The 20,179-nt window shown below is 37.9% G+C and overlaps 1 protein-coding gene across 1 annotated transcript in view; it reads left to right on the plus strand.

Moving 5' to 3' along the window:
• The window catches only part of adam19a (ADAM metallopeptidase domain 19a), a 142,087-nt gene that overhangs the window by 40,077 nt on the left and 81,831 nt on the right, over positions 1-20,179 (plus strand). The gene's annotated exons all lie outside the window — the stretch shown is intronic.

A 20,179-nucleotide genomic window follows, 5' to 3' on the forward strand; every position in this document is an offset into this window, starting at 1 on the left:
ATCCCTTTTCCGAGAAGTCAGCCAACTGCACAGTCGGTCCCACCAGGCTCCAAATTCAGCTATTTTCACTTTACTGAAAATACTTTCGGGACATTCTTAACTGAATATGTCGACATAATGGAAGCTGTGGATGTTTGTCATCCATGTTTCATTTAAACTGAACAGTCCTTCCAGCTATTTATCATCTGGAAATCAGATGTGGTGGAAATAGTGTCTTTGTCAAACGCTTTGTTAACCGCCTTCACCAAAAAGTGATGGAGTGAACGCAAGTGAAGATGGACGCCTCCTCCTGAACGCACAAAAACGTTAGCTTTTTTTCTGTGCACGCATCGAGAGAGAGATGAGGAACCTCTACAGACAGTCTTTTGAATGTCAGGAAATTGATTGGTTTCTTTATTGTGTGCTTCTCATTCAGCTCTAGATGCTGAATAGGAGGAAAAGTAGAAATGGTGAAGGAAAGCAATGAAATACAGCCTCTCTAAAGGCCTGTGTTGGAGGTAATTACACTCGGCCTCTCAATACCACGGATGGAGTAGATCAAGATTGATGCTGCAATAGTGCTTTTATTTGTATTTCATTTCCATGTCCATGCACGCGCTGGCGTTGTTTGTGTTTACTTGACTCTGTGTTGATGTAAACGTCTGATTTCATGGACTTGAGCTGAAATGATACCGAAGAGAAAATCGTAGAATTGAAGGGAAGACACTCAGTGAGTTGGTTCGACTGGAGTCCAGACAGTTATTCTTGTGTCCACACACAAAAGGTTTGGACCAGCCCGACAAAAAATACTTTCCGAACAAGTTGTACTTTTTAAAAATACTTAACAAACGACAAGAAGCTGAGTTAAAAGTGGAGAAGACCAGGATGGTAGGATATTCAGTTCAATAAAAACAAGAATAAACAAAATACACAGAGGTTTGTAACATCTGAATGTTGTTAATTTAAAAATATTTTAAATATACTGAAATCTTTTTCAAGATGCAGACACACGTGTTTATTAGCACACAACCTAATTTAATGCTATCCCTTATAGTTTTCCCAACAGAACCCTCTTAACCCTTGTGTTGTCTCTGAGTCAAGATACCTCAAACACCTTTGTACCCGGGCCTCCGGGTCACCTTGACCCTGAGATAGCACATTGTATAAGAAGTCTTTTGTAGTTATTTTAAGAAAATCTCTGCCTTGGCCTGCCTTGAGCCTGATATCAATTCTCAGGCTTATTTTTTGGTTTACAAAGCTCTTCATGGTCAAAGTCTTTATTATTTATACTATTATATAGTAGTATTTATCCAGTACTCTTATACCATATGGTATATCATATCAATAATTCCGGTCCTATGATAGGTGAATAGTAATAGTAAAGCCTTTTTGGTGACTTGCTTTTACCTGAAGAATAATTCTCATGGTTATTTATCATTTTTAAATTATCAGCCCTTTTATTTACAGTAATGCACTCTCTCTTTGAATAGATCTTAATTATCGTAATTCCACTATATAGGGCTCCTACACAGGGATTGGTTCTGGTTGACTGGGAGGGAGGGACTGTACCACCAGTTCAAGGATCATACAGTATATTCTCTCTGGTGGTCTTGGTGTTTAACCATCTTAGAACTGAGAGGTCCTCACATGGGTTCATGGATATGATCTCTTGTTTTCAGAAGTGTAATGATGCTGAATCCCACCTTGTTTCAACATCGTTTACCGTCGGAGATTCATTGAGAAGAGCGAGATCATTCCCCGGGTTAACAAGTGCCAGCAAACCATAAAAGTTTCCAGTCACCACTGCCCACACATTGTTAAACATGGCCGCAGGGACCAATGTAACCTGAATCCCTCGACCCATTTCACAGCCCAGAACCAGCCATATGCTGCTCTGTGATTCATGTCCTGCTGCAGACTTTGGTAGGATTGTAAATACTTCTTGTTACGCCGAGGATAGCAATAAAAGTGCAAAAACTATATTTCTGAGCTGCGAGAGAATCTTTCCTCACAGCCCATGGTGTGTCTTGAGGGGCCTGAATTTACACTGGGTTGCAATTGCAGAGTAAATTACTGCTAACATACAAAAAACTTCTTTCTAGCTGATTATAAATACCCCTCGGCTGGCATTGAACCGCAGACACGAGCTGCAAACTCATTAATTAAAATTCCGGCCGAGTTTGAGAATGAGGGGCAGGAACATTTTCTTTTTACCGATTAAGCGAATATTTTTCTTTTTTTATTGGCCCTTGAAGTAAATTAAAACCAGGGACAACAGCTTATTGAACGTCGTGATGTTTATGGCCATACACGAGGGACCCAACGCTGCCAGCCTTTTGTTTAAACTGCATCTGCCGGGGGACGATTACCAAACTTAAATTTCAGTAAATCCCTCTTTTTCTAGGCACGTACGGTTCCAAACCACATGTGGACTGCATTTTTAAAAAGAAGGGTAACGGTTAGGAAGGTGGAACAGTGTCCTCATAATGACGCTCCATAAATGTGATCATCAGTGTCAGGTAGGCACAGCTCAACCTGCCGCTCAGCTGTTGTCATCCATGTTCCTGCAGGGGTTAATGGGGTGTTACACATTTAAGAACTGCCGTGAGCATCCATGGATGAAAATGTAATGGATCACCAAATCCCACATGACTTGAGAAAATGGTAGTAAAATGGGCTGAAGAGAAATGAACCGTAGACCAGTGCCTTTTTCCATCTGCTCAAATGTTCATAACGTTAGCAAGTGTGTGAACGTGCCTCAGCTATGAGAGTTATGATAGGTAGTTTTGAGTTTGTCATCCGTCATCAATCAGCTCTCAGGGTCTTTGAGCAGAAACAAAGTTTCCAGGCTTGGAGGAAAAGCCAAAGGGAACATATTAGCAGTGCTGCCTCATCTTTAGACTCATATCTTGTAGCCGTGTGATGGATGACCCATTAGAGTTCTGGTAACCTCAGATACCTTCCTCTCTGTGTTACTTCTGTATATGAGAGTTTGTCATAACCAAGTGTTTTCCATGGTGGCCCATTCTTTCAGGTGCAGAAACTACGTGCAAGCATGTGACCTGAGGCAGCTCCCTGGTCAATCTGGAATCTTTTTCATAAGATTGATTCTTACAAAATGACTGAAACTGGTGAAATGTAGAGATGATGCTGAACAGCAGATAAGGCATAGAACTAGTTGCCATACACCAATCTCACGATACATTTCGGTATGATTCTTTTCAGCTCACAATATGATTTTATTTCAGCTTTATATTAGATTAGATAGACTTTATAAAGACTTAATTACCTCTTGAGACCTCATTGGAAAATTATATTTCCAGTACCAAGCAGATAATAGAAGGTACAGCAAGGTTCATCAAAGCAAGAACAATAACAAAAGTCCAAATAAAAAGAGCAAAGTTCAAAGAGATAACAAAGTGCAAATATAAAGCTCATTATAAGATTTTATATATTTAGATACAGCATCATTTGAATAATTTAGGAAAACTGAACTTTAGTAACATCTTGTGATTGTTCCACCTTTTTTGATTTGATAAATATAATTGAAACTAAATATACACAATATGAAAAATTGCCAATTCCAAATGCTGGACAAAATGGATCAAAGAAAAAAAGCTCAATGTATTAACAGTGCCAAGTGTAGCTTACAAGCTTCTTAAATTAATACATATGAAGAAATGTTGTCATTATGAACGCTTTAGGAAATATGCATGAAGTTCCAGTGTCATGTTAGACACTGAAACTGTATGTGAAGTGTGGATCAGGTGATCTAGATTCTCTTCAGGTTTTTGTTGAAGAATATAATCTGTTCTGCATGTACAATGAAATATCCCTTTTTAGTAGAAATTTAGCATACTTGTACCAAAAAACGCAAAGCATTTTAATTATACACAGTGTACAGCCCATATATTAATTTAATTTATTACACTTTTAGTATTAAACATTTTATTTTCCTTGATATTTTTTTTATAAGAGCCAATCATATTTTTGAATGTGGCGTTTGCATGAACTACAAATGCTGTTAAAGACGTTATTTGGACAACATTCTGCTCGAACATGTCTTCTGTTCTGACAGTCCTAGATGGAGTTTAGATCTGTGTTACTTAATTATAACAAGACAAAAGAAAAAAGAAAATGACAACATGCCCTCATGAGGTACTTGACTATTAAGCCTTGTCAAGCTCAGAAACTACAGAAGCTGAAGAAATGCCTCTTTAGTTTGAACTCTTTACCAAAATAGCTGTAGAGAAGGGAACAAGGGTTTACAGTGTTTGGATTACACAGGATCAGTGTTTCATATTAAAGCCATTAATCAAAAGTGAAAAAACAATATTATCGTTAGCTTTGGTGAAAGAGACAATATTATCCTTTATTAATGAATCATATTTCAATCCTCCTGCTGGATGTTTCTGTTGCGTATTCATGTGATATTGGTTTGTTGTCTGTCAGCTCTTATTGAAACTCCCTGTGCTGTCACATCCAGTCAGGCCTTTAATTTGTTAGTTTTGTTGGAAGGAGACTAACATGGATGAGGAAGTTCACCTCAGGTGCTGCCTAGTTTCTCCTAAATTATATCCTTTTTAGCATAAAATACGCTTATCCGCTTTGGGACAAATACAAAGAAAAATAATTAAACTCTTATCTACATCTTCATGATTATTAAATGCGTAAATCAGTAAAAGCATAAAAGGTTCGACCCCGGTAAAAACATTAGCTTCATTTAGATGTTATCATCCAACTGAGGCACCACATTCCACAACATTTTCGAGAAGATTAATTACTTGATCCGCCTTAATTCCCATCACAGTTAAGAATAAATAATGCATTAGATGGTGATTTACTTTGTAAGACAAATGTCAGTCTCACCGTGGGCAGAGAGAAGAACACTTAAAACCATGTGAACATCAAGAGCTTCCACACAAGAGATTTCATAGCACTACTACGATTAATTCATAATTTTCAAATAATATGTTATTTCTGGTAAGACAATTTTTTATTGTCTCGTGTGATCCAGTGAAGGGGTGCCCAACGTCTGCACCACGGACCAGTATAATGCCAGCATTATATTTATAGATTCACCTTCAGGAAAAAACAGTAAAAAAAAACTTTGTAGAGTTTTTGTTTTACTCAACTTCACTAGATAATAGGTCGTTTTTTCTGAGCAAACGCAGCATGTCCATGAGCGGCCCCTTGTACCACTGTGAGCAACAGACGTACTGTCATCAGGCCAGTATCACATCCATTCAATATTAACTTTTGAGTTATATCTTAATCCAGTCGTCTTTGACAATTAATTATACACGTCCTAGCTACAATATTATGATTTAATTATGTCTAAATTCTACAATCAAAGGATATGATATTGTGTCTGATCTTCAAGAAGAGATCAATGTCAGTCCATGATTGTTCCCCTAGGAAAGTATTGATTTATCACATCTTAAATTTGCAAACCATCTGAAACCTATTAACTGGGTGACAATTTAAAACTTAATAACTTAATAATTTGATGAATGAAATAATGAATTAGAAAGAATGAATAAATTAATGAATTACAAATGTGCATTTTAAAAGGTACAGCATATGACCCTTGTAATAAAGGATTATAAAACAGGTGGAGCTGACGCGCTGCTCTTAATTTGAAAGCCGGAAGTTAATTTGTTAAGTCTAAATGACGTTTGGGGAATTTCCAGTGAAGTTAAGCGATGACACTCTAGATTAAAGTGAGGCTCATGTGTGCTTGAATGGCAAAACCTGAACGATGTCAGCTCTGTTGTATTAAAATGTTGTTAAGCTCTTTGTGACCCTGTGAAAGGTGCTCTGTCAATAAAACTTAATTACTTGAGTTACGAGGACTTCGATCACGCTGTTTGTTATGAATAGTTAGGGTCAGGGTTGGTTAATATTGCACGGTGCCTTCTGCGATTGGCCAAAGTTAATTACCATTCAAAAACAAACCAGAGTATTTAATTGGTAAATATAAGCGTTTGGCATGAGAATGGCTCAACGTGTGAAACTTGAAACTTTTCTTTCTCACACCTGGGGTTGGAAACAACTGTCTAGCCCAGAGACTTTTTTTATTCCACTAGATAACAAGTTGTTACCGAGTATTATTTCTGGTCAGTAGAGGTGGTCTTGGAGTCAAACTGTTCTTAAACTGTAGAAGTATCTGTGTTGATTTGTTTCCTGTGCTCGGTCCTGCGATACGACCTCATACCTTTCCTACGCTCTCCCTTGCTGTAACATGTCCGATGTTTTATTGTCGTCATGATCTAAGGCATCGTCCTCTAGTCCTCTCAGAACATTCAGAAGAAAGAGGGCTTCATTCAAGTCTGCCATTGTAGCTCCTAAAACCTAACTATTCTGAAAGGTGGACTGCGATAAAGTAAGCAGGAAATAAATCTCTAACCCGATCTCTGAGGGAGAATCCAGAAACCTGCTCTCGAAAGATCATGATGAAATGAACCTCAACTGACTTTTTTTAGGACTGTAACCTCTTTATAATCTCAATCTTCTGTTGAAGCCTGTAAAAACAAAACTATTTAAAAAGTAGAAAAAAAGGTATTAACTGAAATTAAACAAAAGATTGAACTTGGGTCCATTAAAGGATCCTACCTTGATATTTAAGAGGTTACAAAGTAAAAATATTGCTCGGAAGTGATGCCGTCACATAAAATGAAGATTGAGTGACTGTTCTCAATAATCTAAAAGGTCATTTTACATCTGAGGTTGTGTAATTAACATCACATTGATTATCTTTGTTTACCATTCTTTATGAGAGAGACGCCATTAACCTTTCCTCTCACATTAAAGGACACAGCGTCACCCTCAGAGGTGAACGCTGACTTTAGATTCAGTTCAGACCTTAGTCCTCCTCCAACTAATAATAAAGAGTGTAAGATAGTTCAAGCCTCCAAAAATGAAGACATTATTACAGACAGAACATACTGTACATTTGATTCAAACCTGCTTTGTGTCTTGAGCACTTGACTTGTATTTAAGGGAATATCGTAGGGAAAAGTAGGGAAATTAAATTCTGCAGAAAGACTGTGGTTAGTTGTACATCTAACCGATTAAGCGTAAATCGAAAAATAATTGAGAAACAATTTTTGTGTAAGTCGTCAGTGTCAATGGACCAATTTTCACCGAAATACTGATCTTTCACTTTCCTATGATCGTACAATCACACTAGCAAAGACACATTTGTCAAGTGTTATCATTTAAAAATACACTTATGTTCGGGGCTTCATTTAATTCTTGCGTTTCTCCATATGAAATGGTCCCATACCACATTTAATATTGGCTTAAAAGGTTATCCCACTGGAACCATTACCTGCCATCAAAATAAAATCTAATTAAAATGAATCCAATCCATGGTCGTCTGGGGCCGAAACACTGTCACGACTCTTTAGTCTGCGATATTAAGATCACACCTGTTTGCAACAAAAAACAGGTTAAATAGCAGCAAACATCTGCCTCCATTATGACGCGATTACACTCCAAAGCACGTAAGGCGGCACTTGACTCTGTATTGACTCAGTGTATTTTCTACGTGTGCTTCTTAGTAATTGCTTCACTTGTTCGGCAGCCTGTTGCGACGCGACAAGAGCAACTTACAGTGTGTGGTGCTGTTATTCGGACACATGTGGGAGGAATCGATAAAGCTCAGGGAGGTTTTCTACCTACTTTTTAGATGATTTATTCGTAAAGAAATAATATCTAATAAAGTTTGGCGTGGCTTAATGGAAATATACTTTATATAAGAAGCGGGTGAAGTTGCCATTGCCATCTCATAGACTTCCATTGTAAAAATGTGTAAAAATAGAGAGAAACAAGCTGACTATAACAGAAAATAAAACTGTAAATATCTATGTATTCAGAGGTTCTATCCACTTAATAACTACCCAACGTGTTTTGATATGTTTGAAAGATTAAATAAATTTTATTGCAAAGACCAGACAAGATGTTCATTATTTTCGAGGTGGATTGTCAAAGCTGAGATTATCGCGGAACAGCATCTCCAGCACCCGTCTGTCACCACGGACAACAACATGGAACAGCTGATGAGATAAGAACATATGGTATACAGTATATAGTCCAGAACTCGCACTTGAAAATGACAGCTGTGCTTGGATAGCGTCTTCACACATTTATCTAACATTTGCTGGCGGTCCAGATCAAGCTAAAGCCAGAGAGGCCGGGCTTAGAAACGCGAAAATCATTGGTTTATGAATTATTACTACAGATGAAGATAAGATGTGATTCAAAGAAACACACCACACTGGTATATTGACAGAATTATTTCATTAAAAGTTGTAGTTACTACTTCAGCTGAACTTTAATTAATTCCTCCAAAAACACTGTCACACACTATAAAGTAATCCAGTCTCTTGGATCCTTCAACACAACATGCAGGACGAGGTATCTTCTTCTCCACGGCTCAGTGATTGATTCGGATAGAAGACGTACTACAAAACAAAACATTATTGGCAAATGGACAAGTCATTAGGTTCAAGCCCCATCAACCCAAAGCATGTGCCCATTAGACGACTCTGCAAAAAATCGAATGACCTGAACTCATCAAAATCCAAGAAAAACAGAGAAGAAAGTGAATGATTCTTTTGCTCATTGATGTTTCAACTACTGCTTGGAGGTCGAATCTCTCTCACTCCAAGAAAACGATTTTGAAATGTGTCCAAGCGCGGTCAGATTGATACCTTCAAAAGTTTGGTGGAAACATTTTTTATTACATACAGTAACGTCTCTAACATGTCTGGATGCTGAGGTGGTCAGTCGTCAACTTTGGTCAGTTTAGATCCAGGGTCAGGAACTCTTGTAGAGACTAGTTGTTTGAATCAGTTTTATTTATTACTTATTCATTTTAATGCTCTGAGGATCAAAGCTATATTATTATAACACAATGTAATAGTTTTTATTCCTTAACCATCTGACGTGGCAGACTCATAAAAATTGGACAATAAATGGAGGGCCACACAATATCAATCTCTAAGCTGCGATTTTGAGAGACTGTTTCTGAGAGAGTAGAGCTCAAAAGTGTTCCACCCCCCTTTTTTTATTTGAACGAGTCACTGCACAACATATCTCCTGACTGCTCAATCTAAAAACATCACGACTTCACTTTTTTTTCTCTCTAAATCTAACTTGTTTTTCCGAATATTGAATCCACATCCCCTCGAGGTTGAAGGAAATAAGAGCCTTTCCTGGTGGACTGTGTGAGGAGCAACATAGTGCTACAAAAAGACTCACAAAAGCTCAGCTTTGTTTGTACAAGGAGTCCCTTGGAGGTGATCACTTCCGGGATTAATGACACGTGGTGACAATCCTCAAATTGTGCCAATCACGGTAGAGTGGATGTTGTTATGGTAAACAAGATTTTATCTCAATAAAAACAAATTGTTTTCAGTGGGCGGGGCTTCAGATAATTTTCTAATGTAAATATTTTAATGAAAATAGACTTTTGTACAAACAAACACATACTGAATAGAGGTCAAAGATATATTGAACTGAGTATTGATAAAGCATTCGATACTGGTACTGATACCTCTCTTTTTTATTTAATTCCAGTTCCTGAACGATACTTTTTTTGATCAATTTTAACAAAACAAATCCAAGCATTATCAAGGTTTGATCAGGTGCTGTTACCGAAACTTGGCCTGGGACGATACTACCGAAGCATTTTGGTCTGTGTCACAAAGAAACCAAAGTTTCGATGAGCTCTACACACGACTTTACTCAACGTGAGTTTGTACAACACCTCAAAATGCATTTATTTGAGCCCATCCTCACAGTCCCTGGGTGTCTTTCTTCTGCACACAAATGTATATTTAATTCCTCTGTGGAATCTTTATTAAAAAGCTTGTTTTTTGTAACAACTGGTTTGCAACAAAGAAAAAAATCATCACAAAAGTTCTCCTTTGTCCAATCTCATCCTTTATTTTTATTGGATCAGCTGGAGAGATGTTCCGTGACTATCTCCACAGGGGAACATCCATTGCCAAATAAACTTGTTAACCCTAACCCAAGGTGGACGTATTTATTGGGGGAAATTAGGTTATTGTGCCGTTGTTATTTTTAACAGAATCTACAGAGGCACATTTTTCTCTGCTTTATCAGTCATGGCTCTTTTTCGCTGAGGTTTTACATGTAGCTATTTTGGCCTGGAGAAAAGTAGATTACTGCGGTCAAAGTGCTTTGTGTGAAGACTGACTCCTCAGACCCACTTATATGTGCAGTTGAATAACTACTCCCCCCGCTCTTTAGCCGAAGTTAAATCAGTGTAATTTCAAGGCTAACCACACAGTGCTGTATTTTTGTTTCTGTGCCTGAATGGTGAGACGTGAGATGGAGGGAAGGAGCGAGAAAGAAGGGGAAAAGCCAACAGGCACTGACCTAAATGTGGCTCTCATTAAAATGGCCCACACATGAGGGGAGGCGGAGGACGAGCCAGGCTGTGTCCTTACTATATTTTCCCCTACAGCCTTATATATTTCTATTTCTTTCTTCTTTTATTCATATTTCCTCGTATAGCCTGAAACTGCGGCGAGGAAAGAAAGATATGATTAAGAATCCTGTGATATCTTTGCATAAGGTTTTTTTTGCTTTTGTTTCTTTGTCGTATGTCGGCTCAACACCATTTTACCTGCCATCTCACGCACAACTGATTAAATTGCGTGAATATTACGTTTGCCTGACCTAGTTCTTTTTCTGTCGCACACTAGTTGACAATTATGAGTCATAAGTCGGCTGAAGACTTTGTTTTTCTACGCTTCAAAGTCTCTTTAGTGGTGGCTTCAGCCTATCCCAGCTCTCCAGGGGGAGAGATTCAACATCAGTTTGTTTCTTTTAGGAAAATAAAGTATTTTGTAGAGGACAACCAGAGATGGTGCAGGTTGGTTGAATTGGTGCATTATCTCCTGTCATCTTCTAGTTATAAAAGAGCTGAGCTGAGAGGCAGAACTTTTGATGTCTGTACTGCGGCCGGGGATTTTTGTTTTTGTTTTAATCAATTTGCTTTATCTGATTTACTTACGCTTTTACAACATTGAAAATTAGAACATGACATTAATGATTTGCACATCATCGCACAGTCGTGTTTTAATGTCATGTTAAAACCTGTATATCATACACACATCATGACACAGGGTTTGACACAAATTGTTGCATTTCAAGTACACTTTGAGACTTAAGAGTTTTTGTTGTTTACGTTATTTTGCACGTAAAGCTCCTCACTTACAGTCGTAACCTTGGTTCTACAAACGGTTCTACAAGCTAATAGAGGGCTGAGCATGCATGTAGTGGAACTGTTGTACATAGTAATACAGTTAAGTGGTTTTCATTATTCAAGAGCAGATTCTGGCCATGATACCACATCCTAGTCTCTACCCTCGCCTCTGCTCACAAATGTAAACGATGGCTGGAAGTTTGTTAAAAAAAAAAGCAGCTGAAATATTTATCCTTCTTGACTTCTTCGAGGTGAGACACTCAGTAGTCCAGGTGAGGATCAGAGTTGAATCCCTGCTGCTCTGCATTAATAGGAAACAAGGTATCACGTCAGAGCTCAGAATACAGCAAATGCATAGACTGTGTAGCTGAGTCACCAATATGTTGTCTTACACAAAATAAACATTTAACTCCGGGTATATAGATTAACCAAGAAATATTGCATTAAGATATCAAAAAGAGCCATGGAGTTCACAGTGTCGTGATTCTGCTGAAAGCAATGATCCCTCTGAGCTGGACAGCAGGCAGGAAGTCACCACATTGACAGCGAATGAGAAACACCTAATGATTCCGGTGACAAAAAGTAAATTATTGCAGAATTACAGGAGTGGTTGGGTCCATATTAAAACACCCGCTTCTCCGAATGGAGTCCATTGAAACCTCCGCCGGCTTTCAGGAGCGCCAGCGGAGCCGAATGCCAGATGATATCACGTCGAGCGAGGAACCCATGTGTGAAGGGGAAGAAAATCTTGGCTGAATATTTTGATGAAGCTGCAGTTTCATTGTTGTCCTTAGGTCATTATTTCAGCAACAATTGCCGCTGAATCTCATGAAGACTGGATTGTTAGGACAGTATTTTACTGCTACGATTGAAGCCTGTTCTCTGATGTACGTTTAAGAAAATCACAGATTAAACCAACGATGCGATTATTTAAAGTCAATTGTACAAGACGATTGAAGGATTTCTATCCGGTGAGTTGTGACCCATTTTTGTCCATCGTATATTCATGTATTCAAATGAATCAATAATATGCCTGGATTAGGATAAAGACTCCAATTGCATTAATCCAACACAGTGAAAGGATTCGTGATGGGCTGGTATTGAGTCCAAATGACTCCAGAATTTCCCATCAATCTCTCTTTTATAAGCATCCACCAACTGTGTTTTCTGAGGAAGTGAGTGTTTAAACCTGGCGTGGGCTCTTGAAGAAGGTCATTTAGAGTTGCTGGGCTGAAGGTTAGAAAGTCTTCCTTCCGGTCCTAAAAGCAATCAACTCAGGCAGGTTTCCCGTTCCTTACACGCCACAATGTCTGGATATAAAACCTGAGTCTGCCACTTTCCGATAAGGAATCCGGACTTCTTTACCAAGTCAGTGCTCATTACCAGGATGCTGCATCAAATCCCTGAGCGCTCCCATCTCGCCTCACCTTCGTCTGGCAAGTCATTTACAAATCTAAATGGAAAGACTCACCTGCGCGTGCCGATGATGGAAGGGCAGCAATTGGAGGGAAAAACCGTTGGGGTTTTCTCGCGTCTGCCATGTCAAAACCCTCATTTAATAGTAATTTGACGTGTGCCTCATTTCAGACGTCCCTGGTGTCTTTTTCAAATTCTTCTCTCTCATCATCTCTGCTCTTTACTTCTTTGGACATAATTGATGTAAGCTTGGAGAAACCTCAGAGCATCTTAGAGCTTCGTCTGCTGGCTCTAACTTGAACCCGTGACCTGTCTGAGAAAAAAAGAATAGCACTTCCATGTCGCTTCTTTGTTCGGATTTAATCACTGTATCTTCCCATTGTCTGCTCCTGTGAAACCGATGCCAGACGAAGCGTCTTCTGTCGACCGTCGTAATTGACGTGTCACAGATACATGATCACGAGTCTTAGGAATGTTGTCATTACCTGGAACATTATTATTATTGTTGGAAGACCCCTCTTACTCATGGTGCCTTTGATTCCCGGTGAGATGTGTAAACACTAAAGGTTATTTCTGTATCACTAAAAACATGAAGCAGCCGACAGTTGCCGATACGTAGCGAGCTCTTTACTTATAAATGGGTTTACGGAGCACGGCTGGCTGTGAATATTAAACAGATAAACGAGGAGGTGAAGCACCTGAGTTGAAAACAGAATCTTCCATTTTTCACTTGAGCGTTTACTCTTGCACATACGTCCCTTCAAGAAATATTTCATCCTGCTAGAGAGTATGGAAAGACACTAAGTACTACAAGCGAGAAGTGACTGGCTTGATAAATTACCTTAAGGCGTAAAACTTCTCATTTCCAAGCTGCTCACTTTGGAAGAAACAAGTTTGGGAATTCATTCCGTTCTGGAAAAAAAACCCTCTGCATCTTCAGAACTTTTATCTTTATGTTTTTGTCTGTGAAATTAATATTTATCAATATATAAATATACATAAAGACGGGGTGATAACCTGAAGAAAATAAAGGTATGATTAAATATCACTTCCATGTTTTTGTCATAGAAACGATAAGGCATGTTCGATGGTGCAGATTTGGTAAAATCCTATAGGATGCCTGGACCCGCCTTAGCAAAACGAAGACCTGTGAGTGTCTTTTTTGTGGATTTTTCATCCTAAACTATTAAATACATGCTAACCAAACTAACATGTTCAGGAAATAATTCAATTTGCAACTTTAATCAATGTCAAGCTTTACTGCTGCTGATAATAGTATATACACATGACAGTGACAAAAACTACATGAATGAACAAATATATAATAAGTCTACACAATCCCTGTACCGCAGTAAAAACACATATATCACCATTCATCCTGTTCTTTAATTGCACGATACCGCCATATAATGTTGCTTTTGCTTATTCAAACAACACAGTAAGGATTTCTCTGCGTCTCTGATCAGTGTAAAGTTAAACAATTAAAGCTGTCACGGCTGTTTGGACCAAACAGCATTTCAGTGTTTTAATAAACAAATGCAACATTTGTTTTATTAAAACACTGAAATGCTGTTTGGTCCAAAGAGCATTTCAGTGTTTTAATAAACAAATGCAACATTTGTTGGAGCTGTCTTGTTATCTGGGTTGCATTCACGGCCATTAGTACATAAACTGGGTTGTCATTTTTCTTAAAAGGCCTATCAAGCTGTGAAGTACCACTATGAAATGTTACACACTGAGCACTGATGCTGTGGAAGATGCCAAGAGAGAGGGAAGAAAGCAAATGTGTTTTTTTTTAAACTCAGATTCACTTGATTTATATGCAAATTATTTGTCTGGAATGGCGCCTCAGATTCTCTCATTGAAGATTGAAGTTGAATAAAGAATGGGTTTTTGACTGACGCGAGAACGGAGCCGGTGTTTGCTCTAAACAGGTTATGATGAAATGATCAACAGAGGCTGTTTTTCACGCTTAACACTGACTTCCCTTTTAAAGAAGTATTGGAGGGAACGAGACACTGAAATGCAGTTTTCCCAGCTCAATCTATAACACACATCTTCAGGACTTTATAGGACTTAGTTTAATCAACTACTGACGCCAAAATATTGAACAGTGCTTTGAACAAAACCAAAGTAATAGGAAACTTACCGATTTTGTCTGGAATCTTTTCCAATTTTTCCAATTTAGGCTGTATTTGTAACATTTTACAACTGCTTTGAATCTGTTTCCACAAACGGACTGTCAGTATTCTGGGCTCCAGCTGACGATGTGGTTTCAGGTTCATGGTTGAGAAATGTTAAACCGCACATGTTGGACTTGTTGTTTTTTAATAATAATAATTCATTTCATTTGATGGCGCCTTTCAAGACACCCAAAGACCCTTACAGAGGATAAAAGCAGCAAAATACATATATGTATATATGCTTTATTACTGACTTATTTTCTCCCTGAAAATAGTTCACTAGTGGTTGTCATGATTGTGTTAATATAGAAACATTGCAGCCAAGCATCTGTCAATCAAAATAAGGGGTAAATCAAGACCGAGGTAAAATGTGACGAGAGATAAACGAAGCTCTAAACCCTCCGTCCACACTCTTAGCTGGTAAAAATGACTGCCCATATATTTGTTCTAGTGTTTACTTTCATAAGCAACCTAAACAAGTACATTTAAGCTCAGAAAGTATCAAGATCATTTAAGGTCGCAAAGCAAACGATAATTGTTTTGTTACCACAAGAAAAAAACCGTATTCCTTCATTGTTTGACGGTGAAAAGAAATGGATGCTCTTTGGATGAGTGGAGTTATAAAAATCATTCTAAAAATATAAAACTCGCTGGTGACACGGGCTAGGAAGCCGAACAGGAATAATTGTTATATTCCAAAAGAAAACTAAGGCTCAATTTCAGTGTCTAATAGTGAAAACCATTTACCAAGGAGACACATCCTCTTTTGTTATTGTTATTTTGTTCCGATGTTATTTTAGATTTGAAGAATTTCACCTGTGACTTGAAGCTTTACTTGATGTCAATTGAACAGCTTTTCCTTTTGTCTACTGATGTTGTTCACACAGTAACTGTGTCTTAAAATCCTCAGTCGTTTTCACTGTAGTCAGATGGAGGGAGATGTAGTATTATATGATTTGTGTTGTCTGAATACTGGACACGGTCATCAACAAGTTAAGGTCCATTGTAACAGTGAAACTTTCCGATATATTCTGCAAGGATTTTGCGTCACAGCCCCCCGTGGCATGAGTTTGAGGCCACCGCTGGTATCTCATATAGCAGCACAGCTTCATTCCTGCTGCTGAAGGAAAATTGGGACGTGCTGGTCCAGTGGTGAAGGTAATGTATAAGACAGTCGGACCAGCGGAGTGAATTCAGCCCCTAACAATGAATTCACAGAGACTCGTCTGATGATTGCTTCTGACTTATTGTAGGCAAAAAGTTTCCTGTTTCTCTTTATAGTAAATACATTTCACCAACTAGGATTTTAATTTCCTTAGAAAGAACCTTCAGTTTGTTTATGAACGTTTATTTTATTTTGAATGAAGTTTGCCCAAATTCATATAATATGCATTCATTGTAGTTTTGTTTTGGTTTAAATATTTACATTACGTTTCTAGCACAACTGTAATACATTTTTTGGACGGAGAGGACTTTTATTTTGAAAGGTGTAGTGCACAGCTCAGCTCCATTTTATTTTATAATACAGTATAGACTCCAAAATTGCTCATTTAACGTCATGAAAACGGACATGTAGTCTACTGAGCTCTCAGTGCAAGTGCAACTAGATCAGGTCAAGGTAAAGCTGGCACAGTTGAGGCAGAAGGACCCAATGAAATTTCAAATTTGTCCAATGACATAAATTAAAACCATGTGTATTTTGGCAATAAAAAATGAGACACAGAAGGAGGCAGAAGACCGCTGTGTGTGAAGGCTAGTGTTCAATAAAACCAATCATCAGTGCGTTATCTCCATGTAAACTTTGTAAAGTATATCTTTTTTAGTTTGCGACTAAGTTGTATAGAAGATTGTGTTTGTGAGAAGCGTATATATATCGTCTATACATGTCTTTCATCTTTGAAAGGTGCTTTACAAATACAACTTATATACCTACAACCTATTTTTTTAAATTATTCACTCCAGCCCATGACCCTGGCTTACCAGGTCAACAACTCATGTCTTGAAGCAACAGAAGAGATAATGCATTGTTCCCCTTCTAACCATAGTGGTGCCAAAAAAATACTTGTTTTTATGTAAGTGAAACTGAGAGCTTAGGGTGGAGCAGAGTTGTTTTCCTTCCTAACTGAAACAAGAACATTTGTTTGTGATGCCCAGTTGCACGGTTGCAGTTTCGCTGCAGTTGATGTACACAGCTTCTCCTTTCTAACAATTAAACACAAGATTTTTCTTTAGCATGATGATGCAGATTAATATGATTTTTCTGCATTAATTCAGGTAATAGTTCTGGTTTCGTTCAGTTTCTAATTAAGATCTAGGAATACTATTGAAAATATTACACAGTCATAAGCCACAGTCGAAATATGCACAGAGGACATTGGTAGCGTACAACTTCAGCTATTGTTCCAAATTGAATTCATTTTCCACTAATAAAACCATTCAAGATAAAATGTCTAAATGGTAATAACAATTGTAGCTCCTTTCACATCGATTATGATGCAGGACACTCTTTTAGAATAGCATAAAAGCTCATTTTTGCTGGTCCTTCTAAGCAATTTCCCCAAACTCCATTTTCACTTCGAAGGCGTGGGTGTGGAAGTGATGGACAAATGTATTTTTTGTTTCAAGGACATTTTAGGTGAAACATCACAGCTCAAAAAATAATGAAACTCGCTTTCATTTTTTTTTCTCAACTGTATCTTATAAGAGATGGTTGTAAAAATATACTTTTTTGATGTTATTATCGATCAAAAATTGATGCAAGATGGTGCTCACCTGGTGTATCAACAAAGTACTGCACATTTTAAAATACTTTCTTATATTTTTTCAGTATTTTTTTGAGCCGTAATTGTTCAATATGTAGTTTTCTACCAGAATAAGTTCATTTGTAGTGAGAGGTCTTTTTCTGATGGATTCTGATACTGAAACAAACACGATATTCTTTAAGTCATTTGATTTTTTCCAAGTTGACACCGAGCTAATGAGACAATTACCAAGTACCAGGCGACGCATTTAATGTGAATTTTGAGTCTTCAGTTGGTGAAGTTTGAAGGTTCTTCTTTGGACATGTATGTGTGAGTAATTGTTCTGGTCTTTGTTCTGATTGTCCAGAATATTGCTGAAATATAATGGAAAATAATTGAATCGCTATTGAATAAGTCATTTTTTTTTAAATATTATTAAACAGTGTTTCTTCGTGATTGATAAAGTAATGCTTTCGTTAAGATAAAGGCAGATTAAGCATTCTACTACTAAACATTCTCTTCAAATCCTTAAATACTTCAGTAATACCATACTTGATGTACAGTATAAGATACTTTTTCACTCCATCTTATCCTGACCGAACCTTCGGATGAACTTGAGGTGTGTGGTCAAATAAAATAAACTCAGGAGGAGTTATGGTGTCACACCGGCCAAGAAAACATTCCTGGAGTCAGACGGGAAAGCGGAAAATGTTGGACTCTGCTGAAAGCGTCGCCTTCATGAACCAGGGAAAGGATAAGTTGCCGAGGATGAAGCGAGTGTTTAATCTCTTCAGGCGGATCCTCTTAAAGACGTTTGTTGCTTCCCTCTCTGTTCTTTCCACTAACGATAGTCGCTGATGGCGACACCAGCCCAGTCGTTTTAAAGCAATATTTTCCAGTCTCATGGTGAGAGCAACACGGTGGAAAATTATAACTTGGAGTCCTGTTGGTAAATGATCAGTGTCAGTAATTAAGGCTTGTCTGAAGTCACGGGATGCTTGAGATGAGCTGTAATAGAGCGTAGATATGGCCGGCGCTCCGGTCCACTGTAGATGTTTGTGAGCGCTCCTCAACCTATATCTGTTTACGTTCCCCTCTATAATCAGCTCGTCTCTGGAGACCTGTCAGGACTGACTTCATATTCCTATCATGTAGATTAGAAAGGCTTTGATCTATCTAATAAGCTTTCCTCCGGCGTTTTCTCAGAGGCTTTCCCCACCATCTTCCCTCTCGCATTATCACTCAGACCTGGAGCCGATAAGCAGATTCTCCTCCAATCACCAAATGTCCGCCTTCTTTTTTTGTTTCCTCTCTTTATCTTAAAGAGTTTTCTCAGCTCGTTCAGAACCCCCTCTAAAAACACTCCCAGACTTCTTTCTTTAAATCCTATTTCTGTCATGAATCTTTATAAACCTCTTTCTTCATCTGTTGGAACGTCTCTGAGGAAATCCCTGTTGACTGACACGTGATCAAAGATGTCATCATTCACTTCAACGTTTCCTGTTTTTCATACGATTCTGGAGTAAAAGCTGGAACAACCTGCAACAACTTGCTAATATCATTTTCAAGCAGGACCATAAAAACTACATTCTAAAATAGCGTTATTGTAAAAAAGGTTGACAAGATCACAATCTCTTTAAACTCGTCTTCAAGACCTTCGTATTGAAACTACTTGAGATTTGGGAATGGAAAAATTTCAATTTTTTAAAATGAATTTGCCATTGCTCATGGTAATCTTTAACTGTTGTCCATCAGTCGTTATGATGCTCTCCTGCTAACTTGCCACGCACACCTTTAAAACCTTCAACTATGATCTGTTTCTGAAAAGAGAGATCAAATAATTATTCACTTGGAATGCCATCGTCTAAACTGTCTACTCTCATCCGCCATCCATGTTCTCCTGCATAAGTCTTCCTTATTTGTCTGCTCTTAATTTACAAGTACTCATTTATATTCACCTTTTGAATGTGAAAACAGGAACTTTTAAATACAATTCTGGCAACCATGCTCTATAATCTTTTGAATATTGTTTATTACTAGTCATGGGCATTCTTTTTTTCTTTTAAGTACCAAAAATATTTAGGTTATATATAGTCAAGTATAGGCAGTTAAATTCCTAAACTTTGGAACAATCTTCCTCTCTCTTTGCGCTTGATGGAGTCTACTGACTCCTTTAAGAAACATCTTAAGACGTTTCTATTTGTTCAGGCTTTTCCTTGATTTTCTGGAACTCCTGTGTTGTTCTCAGTATTATCTTGATCTTTAAAGTGTATCTACTTTTTTGAGTATTGTTTTGTTTGTTTAAGCGCTTTGTGACCCTGGTCTGGAAAAGCGCTATATAAATAAATATTACTTACTTACTTACTTAAATTAAAAGATTGCATTATTATACAAAGAAAACTAACCCTTGTGTGTTTGAGGTATTCCTGGTGTTAGCTCTGGGTCAAGGTGAATCGAAGGCCCCAAAACAGAAATACATATGCAGTGGTGGAGTTTGTTCACCTTGACCCAGAGACAACACAAGGGATACCACAATCATATTTGTTTTTGGGCCTTCGGGTCACCTTGACCCATAGATAACACCAGGGTTAAAGGAGGTATTATGCAATTGTGTTGAA

This window comes from Callionymus lyra, chromosome 4 (genome assembly GCF_982586985.1).
Source record: "Callionymus lyra chromosome 4, fCalLyr1.hap1.1, whole genome shotgun sequence".
NCBI classification, from domain to species: Eukaryota; Metazoa; Chordata; class Actinopteri; order Syngnathiformes; family Callionymidae; genus Callionymus; species Callionymus lyra.